This window comes from Triturus cristatus, chromosome 2_2 (assembly GCF_964204655.1).
Source record: "Triturus cristatus chromosome 2_2, aTriCri1.1, whole genome shotgun sequence".
In the NCBI taxonomy this organism is placed as follows: domain Eukaryota; kingdom Metazoa; phylum Chordata; class Amphibia; order Caudata; family Salamandridae; genus Triturus; species Triturus cristatus.
The window spans coordinates 100,665,908-100,686,406 of NC_140582.1; positions in this window are offsets into that span (position 1 = coordinate 100,665,908).

Consider the following 20,499-nt stretch of genomic DNA (forward strand, 5'->3'; position numbering starts at 1 on the left):
CAGTCAACAGATTTGGGTTTGATCCATCGCCGTTCTTTAGCCCACTCTGCCACCCCAGTTCAGACATGGCCATATGCAAATCAGTGTGACCCTGTGTCTCATGGGAACAGTCCAGCCCAAACTGCCAAACTATGCCTTCCCTGGACCGGAAACAAGCTTCCTAGGACCGGTTCCTGGCATTTCAGCCGTCTTCAGCCAGGCTTGCTTGAATCCAGTGGCAAAGTGAGCAAGGGACCCACGTCTGAGCATACCCTGCCAACTTATGGCGATCAAAGCGATACAAAAGGGGGTGGTGATGGACGGAGCATCAGAACCAATCAAACACTCACACCCAGTCAACAGATCTGGGTTTGATCCATCACCGTTCTTTAGCCACCTCTGCCACCCCAGTTCAGACATGCAAATCAGTCTGACCCGGTGCCTCATGGGAACAGTCCAGCCCGAACTGCCAAGCTATGCCTTCCCTGGACCAGAAACAAGATTCCTAGGACCGGTTTCTGGCATTTCAGCCGTCTTCAGCCAGGCTTGCTTGAATCCAGTGGCAAAGTGAGCAAGGGACTCACGTCTGAGCATACCCTGCCAACTTATGGCGATCAAAGCGGTACAAAAGGGGGTGGTGATGGACGGAGCATCAGAACCAATCAAACACTCACACTCAGTCAACAGTTCTGGGATTGATCCATCACCGTTTTTTAGCCACCTCTGCCACCCCAGTTCAGACATGCAAATCAGTCTGACCCGGTGCCTCATGGGAACAGTCCAGCCCAAACTGCTAAGCTATGCCTTCCCTGGACCGGAAACAAGGTTCCTAGGACCGGTTGCTGGCATTTCAGCCATCTTCAGCGAGGCTTGCTTGAATCCAGTGGCAAATAGAGCAAGGGACTCACGTCTGAGCATACCCTGCCAACTTATGGCGATAAAACCGGTACAAAAGGGGATGGTGATGGACGGAGCATCAGAACCAATCAAACACTCACACCCAGTCAACAGATCTGGGTGTTATCCATCACCGTTCTTTAGCCCACTCTGCCACTCCAGTTCAGACATGGAAATATGCAAATCAGTCTGACCGTGTGCCTCATGGGAACAGTCCAGCCCGAACTGCCAAGCTATGCCTTCCCTGGACCGGAAACAAGCTTCCTAGGACCGGTCTCTGGCATTTCAGCCGTCTTCAGCCAGGCTTGCTTGAATCCAGTGGCAAAGTGAGCAAGGGACTTACGTCTGAGCATACACTGCCAACTTATGGCAATCAAAGCGGTACAAAAGGGGGGGTGGTGATGGCCGGAGCATCAGAACCAATCAAACACTCAAACCTAGTCAACAGATCTGGGTTTGATCCATCACCGTTCTTTAGCCAACTCTGCCACCCCAGTTCAGACATGGCCATATGCAAATCAGTCTTACCGTGTGCCTCGTGGGAACAGTCCAGCACGAACTGCCAAGCTATGCCTTCCCTGGAACGGAAACAAACTTCCTAGGACCGGTTTCTGGCATTTCAGCCGTCTTCAGCCAGGCTTGCTTGAATGCAGTGGCAAAGTGAGCAAGAGACTCACGTCTGAGCATACCCTGCAAAATTATGGCGATCAAAGCGGTACAAAAGGGGGTGGTGATGGACGGAGCTTCAGAACCAATCAAAAACTCACACCCAGTCAACAGATCTGGGTTTGATCATCACCGTTCTTTAGCCCACTCTGCCACGCCAGTTCAGACATGGCTATATGCAAATCAGTCTGACCTGTGCCTCATGGGAACAGTCCAGCCCGAACTGCTAAGCTATGCCTTCCCTAGACCGGAAACAAGCTTCCTAGGACCGGTTTCTGGCATTTCAGCCGTCTTCTTCCAGGCATGCTTGAATCCAGTGGCAAAGTGAGCAAGGGACTCACGTTTGAGCATACCCTGCCAACTTATGGCGATCAAAGCGGTACAAAAGGGAGTGGTGATGGACGGAGCATCAGAACCGATCAAACACTCACACCCAGTCAACAGATCGGGGTTTGATCCATCACCCTTCTTTAGCCCACTCTGCCACCCCAGTTCAGACATGGCCATATGCAAATCAGTCTGACCCTGTGCCTCATGGGAACAGTCAGGCCCAAACTGCCAAGCTATGCCTTCCCTGGACCGGAAACAAGCTTCCTAGGATCGGTTTCTGGCATTTCAGCCGTCTTCAGCAAGGCTTGCTTGAATCCAGTGGCAAAGTGAGCAAGGGACTCACGTCTGAGCATACCCTGCCAACTTATGGCTATCAAAGCGGTACAAAAGATGGGGTGGTGATGGACGGAGCATCAGAAACAATCAAACACTCACACCCAGTCAACAGATCTGGGTTTGATCCATCACCGTTCTTTAGCCCACTCTGCCACCCCAGTTCAGACATGGCCATATACAAATCAGTCTGACCCTGTGCCTCATGGGAACAGTCCAGCCCGAACTGCCAAGCTATGCCTTCCCTGGACCGGAAACAAGCTTCCTAGGACCGGTTTCTGGCATTTCAGCCGTCTACAGGCAGGCTTGCTTGAATCCAGTGGCAAAGTGAGCAAGGGACTCACGTCTGAGCATACACTGCCAACTTATAACGATCAAAGAGGTACAAAAGGGGTGGTGATGTACGGAGCATCAGAACCAATCAAACACTCACACCCAGTCAACAGATCTGGGTTTGATCCATCACCGTTCTTTAGCCCACTCTGCCACCTCAGTTCAGACATGGCCATATGCAAATCAGTCTGACCCTGTGCCTCATAGAAACAGTCCAGCCCGAACTGCCAAGCTATGCCTTCCCTGGACCGGAAACAAGCCTCCTAGGACCGGTTTCTGGCATTTCAGCCGTCTTCAGCCAGGCTTGCTTGAATCCAGTGGCAAAGTGAGCAAGGGACTCACGTCTGAGCATACCCTGCCAACTTATGGCGATCAAAGCGGTACAAAAGAGGGTGGTGATGGACGGAGCATCAGAACCAATCAAACACTCACACCCAGTCAACAGATCTGGGTTTGATCCATCACCGCTCTTTAGCCCACTCTGCCACCCCAGTTCAGACATGGCCATATGCAAATCAGTCTGACCCTGTGCCTCCTGGGAACAGTCCAGCCCGAACTGCCAAGCTATGCCTTCCCTGGACCGGAAACAAGCTTCCTAGGACCAGTTTCTGGCATTTCAGCCATCTTCAGCCAGGCTTGCTTGAATCCAGTGGCAAAGTGAGCAAGGGACTCACGTCTGAGCATACCCTGCCAACTTATGGCGATCAAAGCGGTACAAAAGGGGGGGCGGTGATGGACGGAGTATCAGAACCAATCAAACACTCACACCCAGTCAACAGATCTGGGTTTGATCCATCACCGTTCTTTAGCGCACTCTGCCACCCCAGATCAGACATGGCCATATTCAAATCAGTCTGACCCTGTGCCTCATGGGAACAGTCCAGCCCGAACTGCCAAGCTATGCCTTCCCTGGACCGGAAACAAGCTTTCTAGGACCGGTTTCTGGCATTTCAGCCGTCTTCAGCCAGACTTGCTTGAATCCAGGGGCAAAGTGAGCAAGGGATTCACGTCTGAGCATACCCTGCCAACTTATGGCAATCAAAGCGGTACAAAAGTGGGGGTGGTGATGGACGAAGCATCAGAACCAATCAAACACTCACACCCAGTCAACAGATCTGGGTTTGATCCATCACCGTTTTTTAGCCCACTCTGCCACCCCAGTTCAGACAGGGCCATATGCAAATCAGTCTGACCCTGTGTCTCATGGGAACAGTCCAGCCCGAACTGCCAAGCTATGCCTTCCCTGGAACGGAAACAAGCTTCCTTGGACTGGTTTCTGGCATTTCAGCCGTCTTCAGCCAGGCTTGCTTGAATCCAGTGGCAAAGTGAGCAAGGGACTCACGTCTGAGCATACCCTGCCAACTTATGGCGATCAAAGCGATACAAAAGGGGGGGTGGTGATGGACGGAGCATCAGAACCAATCAAACACTCACACCCAGTCAACAGATCTGGGTTTGATCCATCACCGTTCTTTAGCCCACTCTGCCACCCCAGTTCAGACGTGGCCATATGCAAATCAGTCTGACCATGTGCCTCATGGGAACAGTCCAGCCCGAACTGCTAAGCTATGCCTTCCCTGGACCGGAAACAAGCTTCCTAGGACCGGTTTCTGGCATTTCAGCTGTCTTCAGCCAGGCTTGCTTGAATCCAGTGGCAAAGTGAGCAAGGGACTCACGTTTGAGCATACCCTGCCAACTTATGGTGATCAAAGCAGTACAAAAGGGGGTGGTGATGGACGGAGCATCAGAACCAATCAAACACTCACACCCAGTCAACAGATCTGGGTTTGATCCATCACCGTTCTTTAGCCCACTCTGCCACCCCAGTTCAGACATGGCCATATGCAAATCAGTGGGACCCTGTGTCTCATGGGAACAGTCCAGCCCGAACTGCCAAACTATGCCTTCCCTGGACCGGAAACAAGCTTCCTAGGACCGGTTCCTGGCATTTCAGCCAGCTTCAGCCAGGCTTGCTTGAATCCAGTGGCAAAGTGAGCAAGGGACTCACGTCTGAGCATACCCTGCCAACTTATGGCGATCAAAGCGGTACAAAAGGGGGTGGTGATGGACGGAGCATCAGAACCAATCAAACACTCACACCCAGTCAACAGATCTGGGTTTGATCCATCACCGTTCTTTAGCCACCTCTGCCACCCCAGTTCAGACATGCAAATCAGTCTGACCCGGTGCCTCATGGGAACAGTCCAGCCCGAACTGCCTAGCTATGCTTTCCCTGGACTGGAAACAAGATTCCTAGGACCGGTTTCTGGCATTTCAGCCGTCTTCAGCCAGGCTTGCTTGAATCCAGTGGCAAAGTGAGCAAGGGACTCACGTCTGAGCATACCCTGCCAACTTATGCCGATCAAAGCGGTACAAAAGGGGGTGGTGATGGACGGAGCATCAGAACCAATCAAACACTCACACCCAGTCAACAGATCTGGGTTTGATCCATCACTGTTCTTTAGCTCACTCTGCCACCCCAGCTCAGTCATGGCCATATGCAAATCAGTCTGACCCTGTGCCTCATGGGAACAGTCCAGACCGAACTACCAAGCCATGCCTTCCCTGGACCGGAAACAAGCTTCCTAGGACCGGTTTCTGGCATTTCAGCCGTCTTCAGCCAGGCTTGCTTGAATCCAGTGGCAAAGTGAGCAAGGGACTCACGTCTGAGCACACCCTGCCAACTTATGGCGATCAAAGCGATACAAAAGGGGGGGTGGTGATGGACGGAGCATCAGAACCAATCAATCACTCACACCCAGTCAACAGATCTGGGTTTGAACCATCACCGTTCTTTAGCCCACTCTGCCACCCCAGTTCAGACGTGGCCATATGCAAATCAGTCTGACCCTGTGCCTCTTGGGAACACTCCAGCCCGAATTGCTAAGCTATGCCTTCCCTGGACCGGAAACAAGCTTCCTAGAACCGGTTTCTGGCATTTCAGCCGTCTTCAGCCAGGCTTGCTTGAATCCAGTGGCAAAGTGAGCAAGGGACTCACGTTTGAGCATACCCTGCCAACTTATGGCGATCAAAGCAGTACAAAAGGGGGTGGTGATGGACGGAGCATCAGAACCAATCAAACACTCACACCTAGTCAACAGATCTGGGTTTTATCCATCACCGTTCTTTAGCCACCTCTGCCACCCCAGTTCAGACATGGCTATATGCAAATCAGTCTGACCTTTGCCTCATGGGAACAGTCGAGCCCGAACTGCTAAGCTATGCCTTCCCTGGACCGGAAACAAGCTTCCTAGGACCGGTTTCTGGCATTTCAGCCGTCTTCTGCCAGGCATGCTTGAATCCAGTGACAAAGTGAGCAAGGGACTCACGTTTGAGCATACCCTGCCAACTTATGGCGATCAAAGCGGTACAAAAGGGGGTGGTGATGGACGGAGCATCAGAACCAATCAAACACTCACACCCAGTCAACAGATCTGGGTTTGATGCATCACCGTTCTTTAGCCCACTCTGCCACCCCAGTTCAGACATGGCCATATGCAAATCAGTCTGACCCTGTGCCTCATGGGAACAGTCCAGCCTGAACTGCCAAGCTATGCCTTCCCTGGACCGGAAACAAGCTTCCTAGGACCGGTTTCTGGCATTTCAGCCGTCTTCAGCCAGGCTTGCTTGAATCCAGTGGCAAAGTGAGCAAGGGACTCACGTCTGAGCATACCCTGCCAACTTATGGCGATTAAAGCGGTACAAAAGGGGGGGTGGTGATGGACAGAGCATCAGAACCAATCAAACACTCACACCCAGTCAACAGATCTGGGTTTGATCCATCACCGTTCTTTAGCCCACTCTGCCACCCCAGTTCAGACATGGCCATATACAAATCAGTCTGACCCTGTGCCTCATGGGAACAGTCCAGCCCGAACTGCCAAGCTATGCCTTCCCTGGACCGGAAACAAGCTTCCTAGGACCGGTTTCTGGCATTTCAGCCGTCTACAGGCAGGCTTGCTTGAATCCAGTGGCAAAGTGAGCAAGGGACTCACGTCTGAGCATACACTGCCAACTTATAACGATCAAAGAGGTACAAAAGGGGGTGGTGATGTACGGAGCATCAGAACCAATCAAACACTCACACCCAGTCAACAGATCTGGGTTTGATCCATCACCGTTCTTTAGCCCACTCTGCCACCTCAGTTTAGACATGGCCATATGCAAATCAGTCTGACCCTGTGCCTCATAGGAACAGTCCAGCCCGAACTGCCAAGCTATGCCTTCCCTGGACCAGAAACAAGCTTCCTAGGACCGGTTTCTGGCATTTCAGCCGTCTTCAGCCAGGCTTGCTTGAATCCAGTGGCAAAGTGAGCAAGGGACTCACGTCTGAGCATACCCTGCCAACTTATGGCGATCAAAGCAGTACAAAAGAGGGTGGTGATGGACGGAGCATCAGAACCAATCAAACACTCACACCCAGTCAACAGATCTGGGTTTGATCCATCACCGCTCTTTAGCCCACTCTGCCACCCCAGTTCAGACATGGCCATATGCAAATCAGTCTGACCCTGTGCCTCCTGGGAACAGTCCAGCCCGAACTGAAAAGCTATGCCTTCCCTGGACCAGAAACAAGCTTCCTAGGACCAGTTTCTGGCATTTCAGACATCTTCAGCCAGGCTTGCTTGAATCCAGTGGCAAAGTGAGCAAGGGACTCACGTCTGAGCATACCCTGCCAACTTATGGCGATCAAAGCGGTACAAAAGGGGGGGCGGTGATGGACGGAGTATCAGAACCAATCAAACACTTACACCCAGTCAACAGATCTGGGTTTGATCCATCACCGTTCTTTAGCGCACTCTGCCACCCCAGATCAGACATGGCCATATTCAAATCAGTCTGACCCTGTGCCTCATGGGAACAGTCCAGCCCGAACTGCCAAGCTATGCCTTCCCTGGACCGGAAACAAGCTTTCTAGGACCGGTTTCTGGCATTTCAGCCGTCTTCAGCCAGACTTGCTTGAATCCAGTGGCAAAGTGAGCAAGGGATTCACGTCTGAGCATACCCTGCCAACTTATGGCAATCAAAGCGGTACAAAAGGGGGGGTGGTGATGGACGAAGCATCAGAACCAATCAAACACTCACACCCAGTCAACAGATCTGGGTTTGATCCATCACCGTTTTTTAGCCCACTCTGCCACCCCAGTTCAGACATGGCCATATGCAAATCAGTCTGACCCTGTGTCTCATGGGAACAGTCCAGCCCGAACTGCCAAGCTATGTCTTCCCTGGAATGGAAACAAGCTTCCTTGGACTGGTTTCTGGCATTTCAGCCGTCTTCCGCCAGGCTTGCTTGAATCCAGTGGCAAAGTGAGCAAGGGACTCACGTCTGAGCATACCCTGCCAACTTATGGCGATCAAAGCGATACAAAAGGGGGGGGTGGTGATGGACGGAGCATCAGAACCAATCAAACACTCGCACCCAGTCAACAGATCTGGGTTTGATCCATCACCGTTCTTTAGCCCACTCTGCCACCCCAGTTCAGACGTGGCCATATGCAAATCAGTCTGACCCTGTGCCTCATGGGAACACTCCAGCCCGAACTGCCAAGCTATGCCTTCCCTGGACCGGAAACAAGCTTCCTAGGACCAATTTCTGGCATTTCAGCCGTCTTCAGCCAGGCTTGCTTGAATCCAGTGGCAAAGTGAGCAAGGGACTCACGTCTGAGCATACCCTGCCAACTTATGGCGATCAAAGCGGTACAAAAGGGGGTGGTGATGGACGGAGCATCAGAACCAATCAAAAACTCACACCCAGTCAACAGATCTGGGTTTGATCCATCACCGTTCTTTAGCCCACTCTGCCACCCCAGTTCAGACATGGCCATATGCAAATCAGTCTGACCCTGTGCCTCATGGGAACAGTCAAGCTCGAACTGCTAAGCTATGCCGTCCCTGGACTGGAAACAAGCTTCCTAGGACCGGTTTCTGGCATTTCAGCCGTCTTCAGCCAGGCTTGCTTGAATCCAGTGGCAAAGTGAGCAAGGGACTCACGTCTGAGCATACCCTTCCAACTTATGGCGATCAAGGCGGTACAGAAGGGGGTGGTGATGGACGGAGCATCAGAACCAATCAAAAACTCACACCCAGTCAACAGATCTGGGTTTGATCCATCACCATTCTTTAGCCCACTCTGCCACCCCAGTTCAGACATGGCTATATGCAAATCAGTTTGACCCTGTGCCTCATGGGAACAGTCCAGCCCGAACTGCAAAGCTATGCCTTCCCTGGACCGGAAACAAGCTTCCTAGGACCGGTTTCTGGCATTTCAGCCGTCTTCTGCCAGGCATGCTTGAATCCAGTGGCAAAGTGAGCAAGGGACTCACGTTTGAGCATACCCTGCCAACTTATGGCGATCAAAGCGGTACAAAAGGGGGTGGTGATGGACGGAGCATCAGAACCAATCAAACACTCACACCCAGTCAACAGATCGGGGTTTGATCCATCACCCTTCTTTAGCCCACTCTGCAACCCCAGTTCAGACATGGCCATATGCAAATCAGTCTGACCCTGTGCCTCATGGGAACAGTCAGGCCCAAACTGCCAAGCTATGCCTTCCCTGGACCGGAAACAAGCTTCCTAGGACCGGTTTCTGGCATTTCAGCCGTCTTCAGCCAGGCTTGCTTGAATCCAGTGGCAAAGTGAGCAAGGGACTCACGTCTGAGCATACCCTGCCAACTTATGGCTATCAAAGCGGTACAAAAGAGGGGGTGGTGATGGACGGAGCATCAGAACCAATCAAACACTCACACCCAGTCAACAGATCTGGGTTTGATCCATCACCGTTCTTTAGCCCACTCTGCCACCCCAGTTCAGACATGGCCATATGCAAATCAGTCTGACCCTGTGCCTCATGGGAACAGTCCAGCCTGAACTGCCAAGCTATGCCTTCCCTGGACCGGAAACAAGCTTCCTAGGACCGGTTTCTGGCATTTCAGCCGTCTTCAGCCAGGCTTGCTTGAATCCAGTGGCAAAGTGAGCAAGGGACTCACGTCTGAGCATACCCTGCCAACTTATGGCGATTAAAGCGGTACAAAAGGGGGGGTGGTGATGGACAGAGCATCAGAACCAATCAAACACTCACACCCAGTCAACAGATCTGGGTTTGATCCATCACCGTTCTTTAGCCCACTCTGCCACCCCAGTTCAGACATGGCCATATACAAATCAGTCTGACCCTGTGCCTCATGGGAACAGTCCAGCCCGAACTGCCAAGCTATGCCTTCCCTGGACCGGAAACAAGCTTTCTAGGACCGGTTTCTGGCATTTCAGCCGTCTTCAGCCAGACTTGCTTGAATCCAGTGGCAAAGTGAGCAAGGGACTCACGTCTGAGCATACCCTGCCAACTTATGGCAATCAAAGCGGTACAAAAGGGGGGGTGGTGATGGACGAAGCATCAGAACCAATCAAACACTCACACCCAGTCAACAGATCTGGGTTTGATCCATCACCGTTCTTTAGCCCACTCTGCCACCCCAGTTCAGACGTGGCCATATGCAAATCAGTCTGACCCTGTGCCTCATGGGAACAGTCAGGCCCAAACTGCCAAGCTATGCCTTCCCTGGAGCGGAAACAAGCTTCCTAGGACCGGTTTCTGGCATTTCAGCCGTCTTCAGCAAGGCTTGCTTGAATCCAGTGGCAAAGTGAGCAAGGGACTCACGTCTGAGCATACCCTGCCAACTTATGGCTATCAAAGCGGTACAAAAGATGGGGTGGTGATGGACGGAGCATCAGAACCAATCAAACACTCACACCCAGTCAACAGATCTGGGTTTGATGCATCACCGTTCTTTAGCCCACTCTGCCACCCCAGTTCAGACATGGCCATATGCAAATCAGTCTGACCCTGTGCCTCATGGGAACAGTCCAGCCTGAACTGCCAAGCTATGCCTTCCCTGGACCGGAAACAAGCTTCCTAGGACCGGTTTCTGGCATTTCAGCCGTCTTCAGCCAGGCTTGCTTGAATCCAGTGGCAAAGTGAGCAAGGGACTCACGTCTGAGCATACCCTGCCAACTTATGGCGATTAAAGCGGTACAAAAGGGGGGGTGGTGATGGACAGAGCATCAGAACCAATCAAACACTCACACCCAGTCAACAGATCTGGGTTTGATCCATCACCGTTCTTTAGCCCACTCTGCCACCCCAGTTCAGACATGGCCATATACAAATCAGTCTGACCCTGTGCCTCATGGGAACAGTCCAGACCTAACTGCCAAGCTATGCCTTCCCTGGACCGGAAACAAGCTTCCTAGGACCGGTTTCTGGCATTTCAGCCGTCTACAGGCAGGCTTGCTTGAATCCAGTGGCAAAGTGAGCAAGGGACTCACGTCTGAGCATACACTGCCAACTTATAACGATCAAAGAGGTACAAAAGGGGGTGGTGATGTACGGAGCATCAGAACCAATCAAACACTCACAGCAAGTCAACAGATCTGGGTTTGATCCATCACCGTTCTTTAGCCCACTCTGCCACCTCAGTTTAGACATGGCCATATGCAAATCAGTCTGATCCTGTGCCTCATAGGAACAGTCCAGCCCGAACTGCCAAGCTATGCCTTCCCTGGACCGGAAACAAGCTTCCTAGGACTGGTTTCTGGCATTTCAGCCGTCTTCAGCCAGGCTTGCTTGAATCCAGTGGCAAAGTGAGCAAGGGACTCACGTCTGAGCATACCCTGCCAACTTATGGCGATCAAAGCAGTACAAAAGAGGGTGGTGATGGACGGAGCATCAGAACCAATCAAACACTCACACCCAGTCAACAGATCTGGGTTTGATCCATCACCGCTCTTTAGCCCACTCTGCCACCCCAGTTCAGACATGGCCATATGCAAATCAGTCTGACCCTGTGCCTCCTGGGAACAGTCCAGCCCGAACTGCCAAGCTATGCCTTCCCTGGACCAGAAACAAGCTTCCTAGGACCAGTTTCTGGCATTTCAGACATCTTCAGCCAGGCTTGCTTGAATCCAGTGGCAAAGTGAGCAAGGGATTCACGTCTGAGCATACCCTGCCAACTTATGGCAATCAAAGCGGTACAAAAGGGGGGGTGGTGATGGACGAAGCATCAGAACCAATCAAACACTCACACCCAGTCAACAGATCTGGGTTTGATCCATCACCGTTTTTTAGCCCACTCTGCCACCCCAGTTCAGACATGGCCATATGCAAATCAGTCTGACCCTGTGTCTCATGGGAACAGTCCAGCCTGAACTGCCAAGCTATGTCTTCCCTGGAATGGAAACAAGCTTCCTTGGACTGGTTTCTGGCATTTCAGCCGTCTTCCGCCAGGCTTGCTTGAATCCAGTGGCAAAGTGAGCAAGGGACTCACGTCTGAGCATACCCTGCCAACTTATGGCGATCAAAGCGATACAAAAGGGGGGGTGGTGATGGACGGAGCATCAGAACCAATCAAACACTCACACCCAGTCAACAGATCTGGGTTTGATCCATCACCGTTCTTTAGCCCACTCTGCCACCCCAGTTCAGACGTGGCCATATGCAAATCAGTCTGACCCTGTGCCTCATGGGAACACTCCAGCCCGAACTGCCAAGCTATGCCTTCCTTCCCTGGACCGGAAACAAGCTTCCTAGGACCGGTTTCTGGCATTTCAGCCGTCTTCAGCCAGGCTTGCTTGAATCCAGTGGCAAAGTGAGCAAGGGACTCACGTTTGAGCATACCCTGCCAAATTATGGCGATCAAAGCAGTACAAAAGGGGGTGGTGATGGACGAAGCATCAGAACCAATCAAACACTCACACCCAGTCAACAGATTTGGGTTTGATCCATCGCCGTTCTTTAGCCCACTCTGCCACCCCAGTTCAGACATGGCCATATGCAAATCAGTGTGACCCTGTGTCTCATGGGAACAGTCCAGCCCAAACTGCCAAACTATGCCTTCCCTGGACCGGAAACAAGCTTCCTAGGACCGGTTCCTGGCATTTCAGCCGTCTTCAGCCAGGCTTGCTTGAATCCAGTGGCAAAGTGAGCAAGGGACCCACGTCTGAGCATACCCTGCCAACTTATGGCGATCAAAGCGATACAAAAGGGGGTGGTGATGGACGGAGCATCAGAACCAATCAAACACTCACACCCAGTCAACAGATCTGGGTTTGATCCATCACCGTTCTTTAGCCACCTCTGCCACCCCAGTTCAGACATGCAAATCAGTCTGACCCGGTGCCTCATGGGAACAGTCCAGCCCGAACTGCCAAGCTATGCCTTCCCTGGACCAGAAACAAGATTCCTAGGACCGGTTTCTGGCATTTCAGCCGTCTTCAGCCAGGCTTGCTTGAATCCAGTGGCAAAGTGAGCAAGGGACTCACGTCTGAGCATACCCTGCCAACTTATGGCGATCAAAGCGGTACAAAAGGGGGTGGTGATGGACGGAGCATCAGAACCAATCAAACACTCACACTCAGTCAACAGTTCTGGGATTGATCCATCACCGTTTTTTAGCCACCTCTGCCACCCCAGTTCAGACATGCAAATCAGTCTGACCCGGTGCCTCATGGGAACAGTCCAGCCCAAACTGCTAAGCTATGCCTTCCCTGGACCGGAAACAAGGTTCCTAGGACCGGTTGCTGGCATTTCAGCCATCTTCAGCGAGGCTTGCTTGAATCCAGTGGCAAATAGAGCAAGGGACTCACGTCTGAGCATACCCTGCCAACTTATGGCGATAAAACCGGTACAAAAGGGGATGGTGATGGACGGAGCATCAGAACCAATCAAACACTCACACCCAGTCAACAGATCTGGGTGTTATCCATCACCGTTCTTTAGCCCACTCTGCCACTCCAGTTCAGACATGGAAATATGCAAATCAGTCTGACCGTGTGCCTCATGGGAACAGTCCAGCCCGAACTGCCAAGCTATGCCTTCCCTGGACCGGAAACAAGCTTCCTAGGACCGGTCTCTTGCATTTCAGCCGTCTTCAGCCAGGCTTGCTTGAATCCAGTGGCAAAGTGAGCAAGGGACTTACGTCTGAGCATACACTGCCAACTTATGGCAATCAAAGCGGTACAAAAGGGGGGGTGGTGATGGCCGGAGCATCAGAACCAATCAAACACTCAAACCTAGTCAACAGATCTGGGTTTGATCCATCACCGTTCTTTAGCCAACTCTGCCACCCCAGTTCAGACATGGCCATATGCAAATCAGTCTTACCGTGTGCCTCGTGGGAACAGTCCAGCACGAACTGCCAAGCTATGCCTTCCCTGGAACGGAAACAAACTTCCTAGGACCGGTTTCTGGCATTTCAGCCGTCTTCAGCCAGGCTTGCTTGAATGCAGTGGCAAAGTGAGCAAGAGACTCACGTCTGAGCATACCCTGCAAAATTATGGCGATCAAAGCGGTACAAAAGGGGGTGGTGATGGACGGAGCATCAGAACCAATCAAAAACTCACACCCAGTCAACAGATCTGGGTTTGATCATCACCGTTCTTTAGCCCACTCTGCCACGCCAGTTCAGACATGGCTATATGCAAATCAGTCTGACCTGTGCCTCATGGGAACAGTCCAGCCCGAACTGCTAAGCTATGCCTTCCCTAGACCGGAAACAAGCTTCCTAGGACCGGTTTCTGGCATTTCAGCCGTCTTCTTCCAGGCATGCTTGAATCCAGTGGCAAAGTGAGCAAGGGACTCACGTTTGAGCATACCCTGCCAACTTATGGCGATCAAAGCGGTACAAAAGGGAGTGGTGATGGACGGAGCATCAGAACCGATCAAACACTCACACCCAGTCAACAGATCGGGGTTTGATCCATCACCCTTCTTTAGCCCACTCTGCCACCCCAGTTCAGACATGGCCATATGCAAATCAGTCTGACCCTGTGCCTCATGGGAACAGTCAGGCCCAAACTGCCAAGCTATGCCTTCCCTGGACCGGAAACAAGCTTCCTAGGACCGGTTTCTGGCATTTCAGCCGTCTTCAGCAAGGCTTGCTTGAATCCAGTGGCAAAGTGAGCAAGGGACTCACGTCTGAGCATACCCTGCCAACTTATGGCTATCAAAGCGGTACAAAAGATGGGGTGGTGATGGACGGAGCATCAGAAACAATCAAACACTCACACCCAGTCAACAGATCTGGGTTTGATCCATCACCGTTCTTTAGCCCACTCTGCCACCCCAGTTCAGACATGGCCATATACAAATCAGTCTGACCCTGTGCCTCATGGGAACAGTCCAGCCCGAACTGCCAAGCTATGCCTTCCCTGGACCGGAAACAAGCTTCCTAGGACCGGTTTCTGGCATTTCAGCCGTCTACAGGCAGGCTTGCTTGAATCCAGTGGCAAAGTGAGCAAGGGACTCACGTCTGAGCATACACTGCCAACTTATAACGATCAAAGAGGTACAAAAGGGGTGGTGATGTACGGAGCATCAGAACCAATCAAACACTCACACCCAGTCAACAGATCTGGGTTTGATCCATCACCGTTCTTTAGCCCACTCTGCCACCTCAGTTCAGACATGGCCATATGCAAATCAGTCTGACCCTGTGCCTCATAGAAACAGTCCAGCCCGAACTGCCAAGCTATGCCTTCCCTGGACCGGAAACAAGCCTCCTAGGACCGGTTTCTGGCATTTCAGCCGTCTTCAGCCAGGCTTGCTTGAATCCAGTGGCAAAGTGAGCAAGGGACTCACGTCTGAGCATACCCTGCCAACTTATGGCGATCAAAGCGGTACAAAAGAGGGTGGTGATGGACGGAGCATCAGAACCAATCAAACACTCACACCCAGTCAACAGATCTGGGTTTGATCCATCACCGCTCTTTAGCCCACTCTGTCACCCCAGTTCAGACATGGCCATATGCAAATCAGTCTGACCCTGTGCCTCCTGGGAACAGTCCAGCCCGAACTGCCAAGCTATGCCTTCCCTGGACCGGAAACAAGCTTCCTAGGACCAGTTTCTGGCATTTCAGCCATCTTCAGCCAGGCTTGCTTGAATCCAGTGGCAAAGTGAGCAAGGGACTCACGTCTGAGCATACCCTGCCAACTTATGGCGATCAAAGCGGTACAAAAGGGGGGGCGGTGATGGACGGAGTATCAGAACCAATCAAACACTCACACCCAGTCAACAGATCTGGGTTTGATCCATCACCGTTCTTTAGCGCACTCTGCCACCCCAGATCAGACATGGCCATATTCAAATCAGTCTGACCCTGTGCCTCATGGGAACAGTCCAGCCCGAACTGCCAAGCTATGCCTTCCCTGGACCGGAAACAAGCTTTCTAGGACCGGTTTCTGGCATTTCAGCCGTCTTCAGCCAGACTTGCTTGAATCCAGGGGCAAAGTGAGCAAGGGATTCACGTCTGAGCATACCCTGCCAACTTATGGCAATCAAAGCGGTACAAAAGTGGGGGTGGTGATGGACGAAGCATCAGAACCAATCAAACACTCACACCCAGTCAACAGATCTGGGTTTGATCCATCACCGTTTTTTAGCCCACTCTGCCACCCCAGTTCAGACATGGCCATATGCAAATCAGTCTGACCCTGTGTCTCATGGGAACAGTCCAGCCCGAACTGCCAAGCTATGCCTTCCCTGGAACGGAAACAAGCTTCCTTGGACTGGTTTCTGGCATTTCAGCCGTCTTCAGCCAGGCTTGCTTGAATCCAGTGGCAAAGTGAGCAAGGGACTCACGTCTGAGCATACCCTGCCAACTTATGGCGATCAAAGCGATACAAAAGGGGGGGTGGTGATGGACGGAGCATCAGAACCAATCAAACACTCACACCCAGTCAACAGATCTGGGTTTGATACATCACCGTTCTTTAGCCCACTCTGCCACCCCAGTTCAGACGTGGCCATATGCAAATCAGTCTGACCATGTGCCTCATGGGAACAGTCCAGCCCGAACTGCTAAGCTATGCCTTCCCTGGACCGGAAACAAGCTTCCTAGGACCGGTTTCTGGCATTTCAGCCGTCTTCAGCCAGGCTTGCTTGAATCCAGTGGCAAAGTGAGCAAGGGACTCACGTTTGAGCATACCCTGCCAACTTATGGTGATCAAAGCAGTACAAAAGGGGGTGGTGATGGACGGAGCATCAGAACCAATCAAACACTCACACCCAGTCAACAGATCTGGGTTTGATCCATCACCGTTCTTTAGCCCACTCTGCCACCCCAGTTCAGACATGGCCATATGCAAATCAGTGGGACCCTGTGTCTCATGGGAACAGTCCAGCCCGAACTGCCAAACTATGCCTTCCCTGGACCGGAAACAAGCTTCCTAGGACCGGTTCCTGGCATTTCAGCCAGCTTCAGCCAGGCTTGCTTGAATCCAGTGGCAAAGTGAGCAAGGGACTCACGTCTGAGCATACCCTGCCAACTTATGGCGATCAAAGCGGTACAAAAGGGGGTGGTGATGGACGGAGCATCAGAACCAATCAAACACTCACACCCAGTCAACAGATCTGGGTTTGATCCATCACCGTTCTTTAGCCACCTCTGCCACCCCAGTTCAGACATGCAAATCAGTCTGACCCGGTGCCTCATGGGAACAGTCCAGCCCGAACTGCCTAGCTATGCTTTCCCTGGACTGGAAACAAGATTCCTAGGACCGGTTTCTGGCATTTCAGCCGTCTTCAGCCAGGCTTGCTTGAATCCAGTGGCAAAGTGAGCAAGGGACTCACGTCTGAGCACACCCTGCCAACTTATGGCGATCAAAGCGATACAAAAGGGGGGGTGGTGATGGACGGAGCATCAGAACCAATCAATCACTCACACCCAGTCAACAGATCTGGGTTTGATCCATCACCGTTCTTTAGCCCACTCTGCCACCCCAGTTCAGACGTGGCCATATGCAAATCAGTCTGACCCTGTGCCTCTTGGGAACACTCCAGCCCGAATTGCTAAGCTATGCCTTCCCTGGACCGGAAACAAGCTTCCTAGAACCGGTTTCTGGCATTTCAGCCGTCCTCAGCTAGGCTTGCTTGAATCCAGTGGCAAAGTGAGCAAGGGACTCACGTTTGAGCATACCCTGCCAACTTATGGCGATCAAAGCAGTACAAAAGGGGGTGGTGATGGACGGAGCATCAGAACCAATCAAACACTCACACCTAGTCAACAGATCTGGGTTTTATCCATCACCGTTCTTTAGCCACCTCTGCCACCCCAGTTCAGACATGGCTATATGCAAATCAGTCTGACCTTTGCCTCATGGGAACAGTCGAGCCCGAACTGCTAAGCTATGCCTTCCCTGGACCGGAAACAAGCTTCCTAGGACCGGTTTCTGGCATTTCAGCCGTCTTCTGCCAGGCATGCTTGAATCCAGTGACAAAGTGAGCAAGGGACTCACGTTTGAGCATACCCTGCCAACTTATGGCGATCAAAGCGGTACAAAAGGGGGTGGTGATGGACGGAGCATCAGAACCAATCAAACACTCACACCCAGTCAACAGATCTGGGTTTGATGCATCACCGTTCTTTAGCCCACTCTGCCACCCCAGTTCAGACATGGCCATATGCAAATCAGTCTGACCCTGTGCCTCATGGGAACAGTCCAGCCTGAACTGCCAAGCTATGCCTTCCCTGGACCGGAAACAAGCTTCCTAGGACCGGTTTCTGGCATTTCAGCCGTCTTCAGCCAGGCTTGCTTGAATCCAGTGGCAAAGTGAGCAAGGGACTCACGTCTGAGCATACCCTGCCAACTTATGGCGATTAAAGCGGTACAAAAGGGGGGGTGGTGATGGACAGAGCATCAGAACCAATCAAACACTCACACCCAGTCAACAGATCTGGGTTTGATCCATCACCGTTCTTTAGCCCACTCTGCCACCCCAGTTCAGACATGGCCATATACAAATCAGTCTGACCCTGTGCCTCATGGGAACAGTCCAGCCCGAACTGCCAAGCTATGCCTTCCCTGGACCGGAAACAAGCTTCCTAGGACCGGTTTCTGGCATTTCAGCCGTCTACAGGCAGGCTTGCTTGAATCCAGTGGCAAAGTGAGCAAGGGACTCACGTCTGAGCATACACTGCCAACTTATAACGATCAAAGAGGTACAAAAGGGGGTGGTGATGTACGGAGCATCAGAACCAATCAAACACTCACACCCAGTCAACAGATCTGGGTTTGATCCATCACCGTTCTTTAGCCCACTCTGCCACCTCAGTTTAGACATGGCCATATGCAAATCAGTCTGACCCTGTGCCTCATAGGAACAGTCCAGCCCGAACTGCCAAGCTATGCCTTCCCTGGACCGGAAACAAGCTTCCTAGGACCGGTTTCTGGCATTTCAGCCGTCTTCAGCCAGGCTTGCTTGAATCCAGTGGCAAAGTGAGCAAGGGACTCACGTCTGAGCATACCCTGCCAACTTATGGCGATCAAAGCAGTACAAAAGAGGGTGGTGATGGACGGAGCATCAGAACCAATCAAACACTCACACCCAGTCAACAGATCTGGGTTTGATCCATCACCGCTCTTTAGCCCACTCTGCCACCCCAGTTCAGACATGGCCATATGCAAATCAGTCTGACCCTGTGCCTCCTGGGAACAGTCCAGCCCGAACTGAAAAGCTATGCCTTCCCTGGACCAGAAACAAGCTTCCTAGGACCAGTTTCTGGCATTTCAGACATCTTCAGCCAGGCTTGCTTGAATCCAGTGGCAAAGTGAGCAAGGGACTCACGTCTGAGCATACCCTGCCAACTTATGGCGATCAAAGCGGTACAAAAGGGGGGGCGGTGATGGACGGAGTATCAGAACCAATCAAACACTTACACCCAGTCAACAGATCTGGGTTTGATCCATCACCGTTCTTTAGCGCACTCTGCCACCCCAGATCAGACATGGCCATATTCAAATCAGTCTGACCCTGTGCCTCATGGGAACAGTCCAGCCCGAACTGCCAAGCTATGCCTTCCCTGGACCGGAAACAAGCTTTCTAGGACCGGTTTCTGGCATTTCAGCCGTCTTCAGCCAGACTTGCTTGAATCCAGTGGCAAAGTGAGCAAGGGATTCACGTCTGAGCATACCCTGCCAACTTATGGCAATCAAAGCGGTACAAAAGGGGGGGTGGTGATGGACGAAGCATCAGAACCAATCAAACACTCACACCCAGTCAACAGATCTGGGTTTGATCCATCACCGTTTTTTAGCCCACTCTGCCACCCCAGTTCAGACATGGCCATATGCAAATCAGTCTGACCCTGTGTCTCATGGGAACAGTCCAGCCCGAACTGCCAAGCTATGTCTTCCCTGGAATGGAAACAAGCTTCCTTGGACTGGTTTCTGGCATTTCAGCCGTCTTCCGCCAGGCTTGCTTGAATCCAGTGGCAAAGTGAGCAAGGGACTCACGTCTGAGCATACCCTGCCAACTTATGGCGATCAAAGCGATACAAAAGGGGGGGGTGGTGATGGACGGAGCATCAGAACCAATCAAACACTCGCACCCAGTCAACAGATCTGGGTTTGATCCATCACCGTTCTTTAGCCCACTCTGCCACCCCAGTTCAGACGTGGCCATATGCAAATCAGTCTGACCCTGTGCCTCATGGGAACACTCCAGCCCGAACTGCCAAGCTATGCCTTCCCTGGACCGGAAACAAGCTTCCTAGGACCAATTTCTGGCATTTCAGCCGTCTTCAGCCAGGCTTGCTTGAATCCAGTGGCAAAGTGAGCAAGGGACTCACGTCTGAGCATACCCTGCCAACTTATGGCGATCAAAGCGGTACAAAAGGGGGTGGTGATGGACGGAGCATCAGAACCAATCAAAAACTCACACCCAGTCAACAGATCTGGGTTTGATCCATCACCGTTCTTTAGCCCACTCTGCCACCCCAGTTCAGACATGGCCATATGCAAATCAGTCTGACCCTGTGCCTCATGGGAACAGTCAAGCTCGAACTGCTAAGCTATGCCGTCCCTGGACTGGAAACAAGCTTCCTAGGACCGGTTTCTGGCATTTCAGCCGTCTTCAGCCAGGCTTGCTTGAATCCAGTGGCAAAGTGAGCAAGGGACTCACGTCT